The following is an 11,942-nucleotide window of genomic DNA, read 5'->3' as shown; positions in this document are numbered from 1 at the left end:
TTTCTATTTTTTAGTAGAGATGGGGTCTTGCTCTTGCTCAGACTGGTCTCAAACTCCTGAGCTCAAATGATCCTCCCGCCTTGGCCTCTCAGAGTGCTAGGATTACAGGCGTGAGCCACCACACCCGGCCCAATATTATTTTTAAATTACTAAAAAAGAAATTTTTAAGATGCTCCAAATGAAACTCTATGTATATGTAATACCTACATTTAATTAATAACAACATGCTAGAAGAGTAACCTTTAGCAGAGTTTAGATGCAGTTTAAAGTAAAGCAGGATTTTGATAGACTCAAAGCATGGCTGTGTGTAAAAGGGTCAATATCCAGGCTGGACTGCAAAGTGGGCTCAAAATCCTGTTGTTTGGAAATAGTAAAGTTAAGATGGATATAAAATGCTATGTCCAGAAACCCCTCACCTGAAGCACTGTGCCTAGATTGTAAATTGAGGCAGCATCTCTCTCAAAAAGGACTTAGAGTCTCCAGGCGAGAGAGGGAGGCTTCATTCTTACTGATACATTTGAAAACACCACGGTTTCTGGTATCTATGATTTTGGAGAACAAAGTTTCTGAGTGAGTAGGAAAGCAATAGAAGCAGGGGGTTATTATGATACTTTGCAGCTGCAGTACATCCTTAGGAGACACTGCATCTTATTAACTTTGCAGCTGGCTTTATCTGCGCCTATTATTCTAGCGTGATGAATAGTTGGGCAGATTTTCACCTTCTCAGTGTGAGCTATTTTGTGCTTTCTCATGGGAAATCCTAAATGTCTAACACTATATGGAGTGCTTTACATACATTGTTTAATGTAATCTTTGCAACAATCCTTTGTGACAAGTGCTAGCATCCTATTTTACAGATGGGGATACCGAGGCTTGGAGATATTGAAGTCATTTATCCAAGTCACACAGCTAGTAAGAGGCAGAGTCATTTCAAATCTGGGTCTGCCTAATGTTAAACCTAGTCTTCTTAATATCTATACTTCAGGCAAATATAGAAATTAAAGGCTATTCAAAGTAAAATTGACAAAATCCAGAGCTGGTTATTTGGAAGTGGCAGGCTCATGCAGGGTAGGTTGGACCATAGATTGGAACAATTTTTCTGGAGGTCAGTTTGACAAATATGTAGTAAAAAAAAAAAATTAAACATGTACCCTTTGAGCCAGCTTTTAATCTTCTAGGAATTTAAGAAAATAATTTCCAGACTGCACAGAGACATGCATTAGAACAGCACGACTCACAAAAATAAACACACAAAAAATAGGAACAAGGTAAACATTTTTATTAAGAGACTGGTTAAGTAGCTAAAGAGATCTACTATGCAAGAGTATTCAACTATTAATGATGAAAATACATTGCATAGTATAATAAAAGACATAAGATTATTGATGAGCATTTATAGCAGTGGTCCCCAACCTTTTTGGCACCAGGGACCTTTTCACAGAAGACAATTTTTCCATGGACGGGGGCTGGTGGGGGTGGGGGTGCAGGGGGGCATGGGGTGGGGCAAAAGAGTTCAGGAGGTGATGAAAGCAATGGAGAACCACCCACCTCCTGTTGTGTGTCCCGGGTTCCTAAGTTTCAGGTAAGATAATTTTTCCGTTGGGGGTGGTGCCGGTGGTGCTCTGTGGCCCAGTCCCTAACAGGCCACAGATGGGTACCAGTCCTAGGCTGGGGGATTTTGGACCACAGATTTATAGCATGATTTTATTTTTATGTAAAATTGAATACACATACTATATTTATATATGCAAATACACATACAGTGACGTGTGAAAATATGTATACTTACGTTTTTCTCTAGCTTGATAGAGCTTAATTTTTTACTTTTTTGTACTTTTCTTTATTGTTTGGATATTTTATGAATCTTTTTTTTTTTTTTTTGAGACAGAGTCTCGCTCTATTGCCCAGGTTAGAGTGCCATGGCGTCAGCCTAGCTCACAGCAACCTCAAACTCTTGGGCTCAAGCAATCCTACTGCCTCAGCCTCCCGAGTAGCTGGGACTACAGGCATGTACCACCATGCCTGGCTAATTTTTTGTATATATATTTTTAGTTGTCCAGATAATTTCTTTCTATATTTTTTTAGTAGAGACAGGGGTCTCGCTCTTGCTCAGGCAGGTCTCGAACTCCTGACCTTGAGCAATCCACCCGCCTCGGCCTCCCAGAGTGCTAGGATTATAGGCGTGAGCCACCACGCCCAGCCTCCATCATTATTATAAAACAAAATCTATTTGAAAAAAGATTTTCAAAGTTAAATCAGTTCTTGCCTCAGTAATTGGAGTGATGTCATGTACACTAACCACATGTTTTATAGAACTGGAAATCTATTATGTGTTGGAGAAGATTCAACAGGCATATTATAGATCTTGGTCATAGAACTAGGGTGTATGTATTCCACTCTAGGATTATTATTAATATCAGGGTCAATAGGGCCTGGTCTAAAACCAGTTCCATCTAGGCTATAAAAGTTAAATGTTGCCTTTACATTTTCATTTAAAAAATCTCTTCAAAGCACTTTCATTTAGTTGGGTCAGTCCTACTTGTTGGTTGGCATTATATTTTGGGAGTAAAGCAATTTTCACTTAAATAGCTAAAGTAAACAAATTTTAGAGAGGCTACTGCAGAGTTCAGGAAGTAGATGTAATGAATATTTTGCCCCTATATTTAGGGTTCCTGGGGGAGGTATTGGTTGGAGTTAAGGGAGTGGGCCTGTTTAGTAAAAGTAGATAGAGCCTGAGAGAAATTGAATATGACCAGAGAAGAGATGCCCAATTGGAGATATAAAAGGGTGTTATAATTGCTTTGCCAAGTGATTATGACTTGTACAGGAAGGAGAAAAAAGTCAAAGGTTCTTACTTAAGAAGTAATACCACTCTAGAAAAGGAATTCTTTATCATTCATGGACGGATATGGCAATATAAATAATACCTTAAGTTTCATCGATCATTCAACAAAATCTCAGCACTGTGTGTCTTGAGGATGGTTTTAAAGTTAATAAGACACTGGGCTGCAGAGCATGGGGGCTGGAAGAAGGAGATGCAGGAGTTATTAACAGTTGAAGCTGTGGAAATAAAGAGTCAACCTAAGTGAGAGGAGAGGAAGAAAAACAACCTTGAAGATAACACCATTTTATGGCCTTGTAAAAAAGAAAGCAGCTAAGGAAAGTGCTAGAGAAGGGAAGTTCAGAAAACAGAGAGACACAGGAGAGCGATGTGGAACACCTGGGAGGAGAGGAGAGTTTCAAAAAGGAGTTAGCAGTATCAAGGACTGTAGAAAGTCCACCTGAGAGGAGGACAGACGTGTCCACTAGATTTGGCATTCAGCAGTTATCAGAGTCCAGTGCAGACAGGAGTACCTTGTCCCGTTTGTAGTCACCAGATGCCAAAACAAGGTACTGTTGCACAGTCTGGATTGGACTAGACTGGGAAGTAGGCCCTGAAGATGGGGATTAAACTGGTGAATGCCTGAGATATATACTCCTGCTATTATTTCCAGCTATTATTGGTGATGGGGACTCTGCAGGTGGCTAGAGGTAATGCTAACTCAGGTGAGTGCAAGAGCTCAGGAAATGCACCCAGGGCCCCAGTAATAGGTCTTTGACAAGAATCAGTGGAATGAATACTGAATGGATGTGGGAGTGTAGGCTAGAGGTGTTTTTATGAGCATGACCAGGACAGGAAGAGCATGACAATATAGCATATGGCAGTGAACAACAGAGTACCTGCCTGCAGAAGAAGTTGCCTGCTGTTTCAAAGAGGTTCCAGGGAGGTTAACGTTTTGGAGGCAGTCAGGTTTCAATTAGAAGGGTATGAGGGGTTTAGAGATTTACGGAGATTGATTTAAGGTAGAAAACCTTGGGAGACAGCAGCAGCAGGACAGGATTGAGGAAGGTTAAGAGTGCTAAAGGGGGATAAGAATGCAGGAAAGGATGGATGTACACTTTACAAAGCACTTCCACGGCCAGTGACTAATTCAACCTTAGGACAACCCAGGGAGACAGGTATTATATTGCCAGCCTTTGGAATGAAGGATGCGTTCCAGATAAGGCCATCATCACGGCTCAGAGAGGCTGTTCAGCTGCTGTTTGATTCCTCTCGTGACAAGGAACACTCTACTTTTGGAAGTAGCACTTTCATTACAGAAAAAAAAAAAAAAGGTAGAAAAGAATAAAGGTGTGGGCCCCCTTGAGGGGAAGGATCTGTGAATGACAGACATCTTAGGTAATTCATGGGATTGCAGAGCCAGACTTGTCAGTCAGATCTTTTCAACTCTAAAACGAAGGAGGAAGATGATCTTTCTTTTTCCTTGTCTAATAGCCTGTGAAATCATCTAGGCAACTACCTCCCAATTTTACAGAATAAAAAACGAGGCCCGTGGGATGTGTCTCGCTCAAAGTAATACAACACATGAGTGGAGAGCCAGGCCCCGAACGGACTCCTCCCCCGTCTACCGAGCCCCTGGCGCTCCACAACCTTCCCTGCAAGATAAAGAACAGCGGGAGGCTGCGGGCTGGGCGGCCTAGCTCAGAGCACACTGGGGTTCGAGGCCGCTTCCCGGCAGCAGTCTGAGGAACGCCCCGAGGGGAGGGCAGGAGAGGGGAGGGGAAGAGTTCTGGAGGGGAGGGGAAGAGTTCGGGCCTCCTTTCCCACACTTCGTTAGGACGCGGGCCGGGGCGGGCCTGCGGCCGGCAGAGGGCGCGAGCCGGCTCTTCGCTCCGCGGGCCCTCCGGGCAGGGGGCGCGCTGACCCGGGCGCGCCGTCGGAGCTCGCGGGCACCGGGTCGCGACAGCCCCGGCAGCCCAAGCGGGCAGGGGAAGTGCGGCAGGAGGGCGGGCGGCCGGCCGGCCGGGAGCGGGAGCGGGCGGGGCGGGGCGGGGCCGCGAGGGGGCGGGGCCGCGAGCGGGGGGCGGCGGCGGCGGCGGCGGCCGAGGAGGAGGAGAACATGGCGGCCGCGGAGAGCGGCTGAAATGCTTGTTCTTCAGGCCAGGCGAGCGGGACTCTGACGCGGTTCGCCAAGCCCTGTCCTTCGACGGCTGGGCCGCGGCCTTGAGAGCCTCGGCCGTCTGTTGGCTGCTGCTCCCTCGAGCAGAGCCAGCGCCAGGTTCGTTCTGCATCCCCCTGCGGGGGGACCCCTGCTCGGGAGGAGGGGGCCGGAGAGCCGCGGCGGCGGCGGCCGCCTGGGCCCCGGGGGCTGGGCGCCGGGCCCGAGGAGCAGCGGAGGCCGCGGCGGCGCCGCCACGGTGAGCGTGGCCCAGAGGCGGCGGCGGCAGGTGAGTGGCGGGCGGCGGGCGCGGAGCCTCCCGGTGGGTGCAGCTGTCACGAGCCGCGCGGCCGCCGAGGCCCTAGGGGGCGGGGAGCAGCTGGCGCCCCTCCGCCCCCTGCTCTCCTTTCTCTCCGTTCCGTCTTCCCCTCCCACTTTCCCCGAGTTCCCCTCTTGGCCTGGCGCGGCTGGAGGGGGCGGAGGTCGCAGCTGTCACGGGCACCAGCTGGGGGCTGCTCCCCGCCGAGGGAAATCGCTGCAGCAGCGACTTCTCTCCGCCTCTTTTCCAGTTGCCCTAGTTAGCGCGGAGAGGGCGAGCATCCGTGGAGGGTGCGCGAGGCTGCGCGTCCGCCGGCCGGGCGTGGGGAGCTGGTGCCCCGAGCCGCCGCCGAGAGGGGGAGCAGGAAGTCGGCGCGGGCGCCCCTCGGCCGGACGGGCTCCGTGACCTTGGCTAGCCTGCTAACCTATCTGAGTCTCGTTTGCCCGGACTGCGAAATGGGGGTGACCGTGGCATGCCTTTCCGTCAGCGCAGCCTTCGACGGCGCTTCTGTTTAACCCCGACACACTTGCATTTCTCCTCCTCCGGGGAAGGGGTTTGGAGGTAGCGATGGGAGGGATAAATGAAATTTTTCTGTTGGAGCTGGGATTTGGTCCCCTTCCTGGGATTCGGCCGAAAGGACTGCGAAGGGAAGCAAACATGTTGACTAGACGATTGGGAGGTGGGGTTGGTTAATGGTCGGTGACAATTCGAGCCGCTCTCTAGTCTCTTGGAAAAGCAATGGAGAAATCGGACACCAGGGTCCCCCGTCTGTACTACCCAGCTGTGCTGGCTGCGATTCTTTCTTTCTTTCTTTTTTTTAAAGCAGTCACTCTCAGGGGCTAGACACTGCCTAGTCTGACGAGAGGGAGACGGAGGGGTTGACAATACAGCCTGTGTCTGTGACAAGGACAGGCTACGGTGCTGTGGCCGGAGACTTTGGAAGAAAGGAAAACTTTAAGCAGGATAATCTCTTAGACTTTCATGCTTGGCTCTCCTCGTGCATTGTAGAGGCGTTGAAGAGGCAGGTGTCCTTGTGAAGAAGGTGACATTTTTTCTTTTCAGACCGTGAATTTTTAATGTCGAGTGTGATATCGGTGAATGAAGGGTTCTTGAGTGAATTGCAGTCCCAGCACCCTTTGTGGATGCCAAGAGGAGTCTCTGTGGTGATGATTTGCAAGGGCTGGTGCTTCCACTTCAGTGGTTAAGAAATCTTCAAGTGTCTGCATAAAACATTACTGCCGTGAAGCTCAGATTATATTGTATGGTTGAAGGGATGGATCTCAAGGGTTAAATTTGTTTGAGGTTTGTCTCCTCTTCTGGAATTGGTTGGAGGTTAGACTAAAAAAAAAAAAAAAAGTTGGCCAAAGGGGCCTCTCAGCTTGTTTCACAGAAGCTATGATGTAGTAGGAAGGGGGTCGGATTTCTTCATCTTGAGAATAATGTGAAAAGAAAGTATTTGCTTGGGTCTTTTGGCTCTTGAACTAGAACTAGTTTTGGGTTAAAGGTAGCAGTGAGGTTTGATTCAGCTTAATAAATAGGCATTCCTTGAACTATTTGTCATATACCAGGTAAAATGAAAGTGTTTCTATTTTATCTCCTGTACTTTGAGGAAAGGTCTAATTTAGTTTTGTCAACTAATGTCTGAAATTCTTTCATTTGTTATTTAGACTTTATGCTTTGGCAACAGTGGGTCAAAAACGGGGTCTGAATGGGGACTATATGGTTTGGAGAGAGAGAGGGCTGCTGCTTATAAGGACAGGTGTTTGGTTTGATTTTTGTAGATATTTTGCACTATTTATTACGTTTACTTAACCTACACTGAAGCTTGATTTATAAGGTGCAAAACTTGAATTTTACATAGTTTATGGTAAATCTTTTCCTTATTTCTCTCTGAGAAAATCTGTAGGATTGTGTCTATTAAATTGTTTTTTGTGTGGTTTAAGCCAAGGGAGTATTTTAGATCTGCATTTTTGGGTAAGTGGTTTTATTGGGGAAAAAAAAGTGCTTGATGGAACTAATGGTGATTGTTCCATTTAAACTAGGATTATATAGACAATGCTTTTTCCTCTCTCTTTCTGCCAACATTTGTTTTTCTTTCTCCCTCAATTCCAGGGTTTCATTTCTAGAAATCTGGGCTGGAAACAGAAGCAGCAGTTTGTATAATCCCAAGAATTTGCTTATGCCAGGAAGCTGTAAGGGTAACATGAAGTGGGTGTGATATAAAGATACTGCTACTACTTAAGACATTTAACTGTTGAGGAGTGTAAGTTCAAACTTTAATTTTTGTTGAATTTCCTGTTTTCTGTGTATGTGTTAATCTTTTGGTGGGCAGGGGATTGGGTTGCTATGGTACTAACTTGTGTATATTGTGAAAGTGTTGGCAAAACTTCATGCTTTTACTCTATAGGGAAGGGTGGTAAACAAGCCTAAATAATTTAAAGATGTTGTTCCCAGAATGGAATGTTCTCTGCCACGTCCTCTTGATCCTGCTAATCCAGTGAGCAGTCTTCACTAGGACTAAATGTTGAGTAAATGATGAGGGTGGTGTAGAGGTGCTGAAAGGTAGTGTGGGGGAGAGAACGTATTGGACATTTCTTGAAAATCTTTTCTCTATTGGACTGTATACCAAGCTATGATTTCTGATTGTTTTTCTAGGATATTTTAGCGCTCTCAGCTTGGTTGTCATCAATTTCACATACCTTCTCTTAGAGAAATACTACCTCTGTTCCTTAGTTTGTCTTTTTTGCCCCAACTCCCAAGGACTCTCCATTGTTTAAATGGTATGTTGCATCTCTTATGGATTTGCTTGGCCTTAAGCCAACCAAATATGACCTAACATAGCTTTCATTTTAGGGCAGGTATGGGAGGTCAATATAAACATACAATTCTGGTAGAATTCCCTAAGTCATAGAGCATAGGAGATCCCAGGATGCTCATTATTGTCTTGGCAATGATTTTTGTCTTCTAAATATGATAATCACAGGAATTCTCAGAGGGCCATCAACTGCTTGCCTGGCAGGGGTCCCAAAGTGTTGTGGTGGGTCCCATTTTACATTACCTGCAAATATTGGATGCCGTGGTGGTTGTGGGATTGGGTAAAATCTTGTGTTTCAGGAGTTGGATGACAGAGCACTGAGAGTCTGGGCTGCAGAGCCATACAGATTTCTCCCCAGCTTATATAATTTTCCTCTCCATTTGGAAAGACTAGACTGTAGGAAAGGACCTTTTTAAAATTCCTTTTCTCCTAGGTTAACCAGTAACTTAGTCCTTGATCATTGGCCACTAAGGATAGACCTTGTGGTCTCTGATCTTTTTCTTACCATTGCAGGTGAGGTCTAGTCATTTAAAACCTTCCCTTCTTTCTTCTTTACATTTTAATTAGACTTTGTGCCTTTCTCTCAGCATAAGGTGTTGGAGTTCATAAATGGCCTACTGGCAACTGGGTACCATTCTAGGTTGCTTAATTTAAGAAGGAGGTGCAGATTTTTTCTGTAGCTTAGTTCTGCAAAATGGTTTATGGGTATATAGTATTTGGATTAATATAGAGTATAGAAATGATTATATTTCTGCAGGATACATGGCTGAATAAGGGAAATTATTACAAAACACTGGCACCAATATTTAAGTCCAATTCCATAAGTTCAAGTAAAATGAGTTGTTGTGTTCATGCTTCCTCCTTCATCATCCCATCTGCAAAACAATATTTTTGAGACTTGCTGAACTGATAGGCTTTTAGAAAAGCTTAGTATAATTATCATATTTTAAAAATAAGTAGCTTATGCCAAAATAAAAGCTAAAATCACTTGAGTTATGGAAGACTTGAACTTAATCAATCTAGTCACCCTCATCTTAGATATATTTTGTTTTTGTTTCTCTGGATATGTTTCAGAGGGCAGAGACATTTGGCTTTACTGAGTAGCTCTGGGCCTGACTGTTAGATAGATCAGATTCATAAAAATAGGTGCAAGCACAGAGATAAAATCCACCTATTAGCAGGACCAGAATTCTAATAACACTGGATTAGAATTATACAATTTTTCCGGAGTGATGCTTCATTTTTGCCCTTTCAGTTTATAATTTTGAGGCAATTTTTAGACTTCTTTTAGAAATGGAGCTTTGACTTCAGGATGGTGTCCTGGCTCTTCCAGATATTAAATACTTAGTCGATGTAACCTTGGGCTATTTAACCACACTAAACTTAGGGTTTTTGTATTTAAAATTTAAATAATATACTTACCTTCATATTGTTGTGATCTTTAACTTTTTATGTTAAATAAGATATGTTTAGCCTATGCTTGGCACATAGTAAGACATCAGTAACTAGCTAAAAATGGGCATTTCTTTAGCTATAAACTCGCCAAGTATTCTCATTCTTTTCTTTGTAATTTCTCAGATTTCTCCCTTTATTTCTGTTTCTACAATCTGGTCCTCTTGTCATTTTGCACATGAAGTAATGCAAGTCACATTGATGCTGTGGGCCTGAGTTTCTTTATCATTAAATGAGCATATTGGTCTGATTTCACACTACTTCTTATGCTAAAATTCTATGATTTGTAGGTTTATAGCTGTTTGCTTGCATGCATTTGCCTCTCTAATTCATTCTACACATAAATGCTGAAGAAATTTCTTTCTAAAATGTTTTTTGATGTTATTGTTTTGAGTGGAGACTCTCTGTGGGCAAATTTATCAAATGTAAATCTTTTGATAACTGATTCTTTTATTTCCCATTCCAGAAAATTTGCTGCAGATGGTATATACAGAAATGCTTTGTAAAGTGCTACAGAAGTGAAGACAGTATTACAATCACCCGTAGATATCTTGCTTCTTTGCATTTACATGTTTCATTTTCTTTATTTAGATTGTATTTCCTTATCCTTTATGTTCTCTTTACCTTCAAAAACACAGTCAAAGCTGGTGTATTTTCCAGAAAGCTTGATTTTTATCACTCCCTTACTGTTTGTTCTATATAATAAACTTCCTTTCCTTTCCCTTCGTTTTCTCCCTTTCCCTTCCCCTTCTCCTCCCCTCTCTCCTACTCCACCTCCCTTTGCCTTTCCCTCCTCCCCTTCGCCTTCCCTTTCCCCTTGCCTGCCTGCATTCATCCCTTCCTCCCTTCCTTCCTTCCTTCTTTCCTTCCTTCCTTCTTTCCTTCCTTCCTTCCTTCCTTGAGATTCTTTTTTTAGTGTAGGTTAAATTGATTTTCCTGATTAGATTGGAAAATCCTTGAGATGGCATGAACCACAACATTTAGGGTAAAGGAGGCTTAATGGTCATTTTGGGACAGCCTCCTTAATATTACAGATGAGAAGACTAAGTCTAGGCAAATGTATTTGGCTTTGGGGCTTCTTTATGGGAGTCATTTTTTGTATTTGAAAGTTATTACAAAGAGATTTTAAATTTTAAGAATTCTAATAAGCTTTTGAGTAATGTATAAGCTAGGGGAAAAGGGGTATTTTATTTTTTGACCAAAAGTTGACTCTCAAATATTATAAGAAGGTATTAATCAGGAATTAATTAAGACAGTTCTCTCAAAAACTATAAAAGAGCCTGGAGAGAAATGTGTGCTTTTCTTGTAAGGCCCTCCTTCAGAGTCAGTAAATATTTGAGTGTTGTCTCTGAGCCAGGTACTGTGCTAGCTCTACATACTACATTTTATAAATGAGGAAGCAAGGGTCAGGGAAGTTAAGTGTCTGGTGTAAGATTGTACAGCTTGTAGGTGTTAGGGATGACATTTGAGTCCAGGTCTTTTGACTGGAAATCATATTCATACCTTTAAATTGGCTTTGCTCCAAACATGTTTGCCACATTTGGCCACATTATAGCCCTCTTTTCCTTTCTGGACTTTCTTTCTTTTCCATACCTATGCTGTAGAGACTCTTGCAATCTTGTTCCTTTCTGATGACCCAGGAGCTCTGGCACTTTAAGATTCTTGTGCTCATTCTGGTCTCACCTTTGTACTTTAGTAATGTTGATTCTTTGGTGCTTCTGTCCAGGTAAGCTTATCTTTGAATGGTTAATTTTGGATTCTTAGCAATAAAATTCTGCCTCTCAAGTGTTGTTAGTATTTAAATAGCTAAAGCTTAGGGTGTGTTTTCTTTTTTTTTTTTCATTTGTAACAAATTGCTTGGTCATTCTCTGTGTTTCCACTTGTATTTTGAATGGTTAATCTTACTGTGATAGCTTTAATATATTACGTCTTCAAATTTCAGTTTGCCTATATGGTTAGAATATTTACATATTTTTATTATCAAGCACAGATTTGATTGTTTAGCAGAAGATATTCTATTGTGAGTATGTGTGTGTGTGTGTGTGTGTGTATACAGATATCACACTGTATTTGACCAGATGATGAAATGTCCTTGATTTTTGAAAGTGTCTGTATGTGTGATTTACTTTTGTGAGTTTGTTTGAAGGAAACCTGGGAAAAGTAATTTGTTCTACAAAGTCTAGTCATAATTCCCTCTCCATTTTAAATGGTACAGGTAGGCTGTAATTGAATTTTTAAGTAGCCACTCAATCATTCAAGATATACTTATATGAGTACATTGTTCAAGGTACTGTGTTGTTAAAAGATAGGGAAATTAACCAATAAGATAGAGATCCTGTTCTGAAGGAGATTATGACCTAAGAGAGGTGATAAGGCA

General features: G+C 43.1%; 1 protein-coding gene across 3 annotated transcripts in view; it reads left to right on the top strand.

Annotated features, from left to right (window-relative positions):
* Nucleotides 1-4,950: 4,950 nt before the first annotated feature.
* The window catches only part of NCOA1 (nuclear receptor coactivator 1), a 251,961-nt gene continuing 244,969 nt past the window's right edge, over nt 4,951-11,942 (top strand). For 2 of the 3 annotated variants that reach the window (XM_069493836.1, XM_069493835.1), the window contains exon 1: nt 5,547-5,859. The gene's annotated coding sequence lies outside the window, so the exon portion shown is untranslated. Of the gene's footprint in view, nt 5,269-5,546; nt 5,860-11,942 lie in introns of those variants that run through there. The other variant, XM_069493832.1, reaches the window with a different exon arrangement.

This window comes from Eulemur rufifrons, chromosome 19, assembly GCF_041146395.1.
Source record: "Eulemur rufifrons isolate Redbay chromosome 19, OSU_ERuf_1, whole genome shotgun sequence".
NCBI lineage: Eukaryota > Metazoa > Chordata > Mammalia > Primates > Lemuridae > Eulemur > Eulemur rufifrons.
Note: the sequence above shows the minus strand (reverse complement) of the source record. Positions and strands in the feature narration are given on the sequence as shown.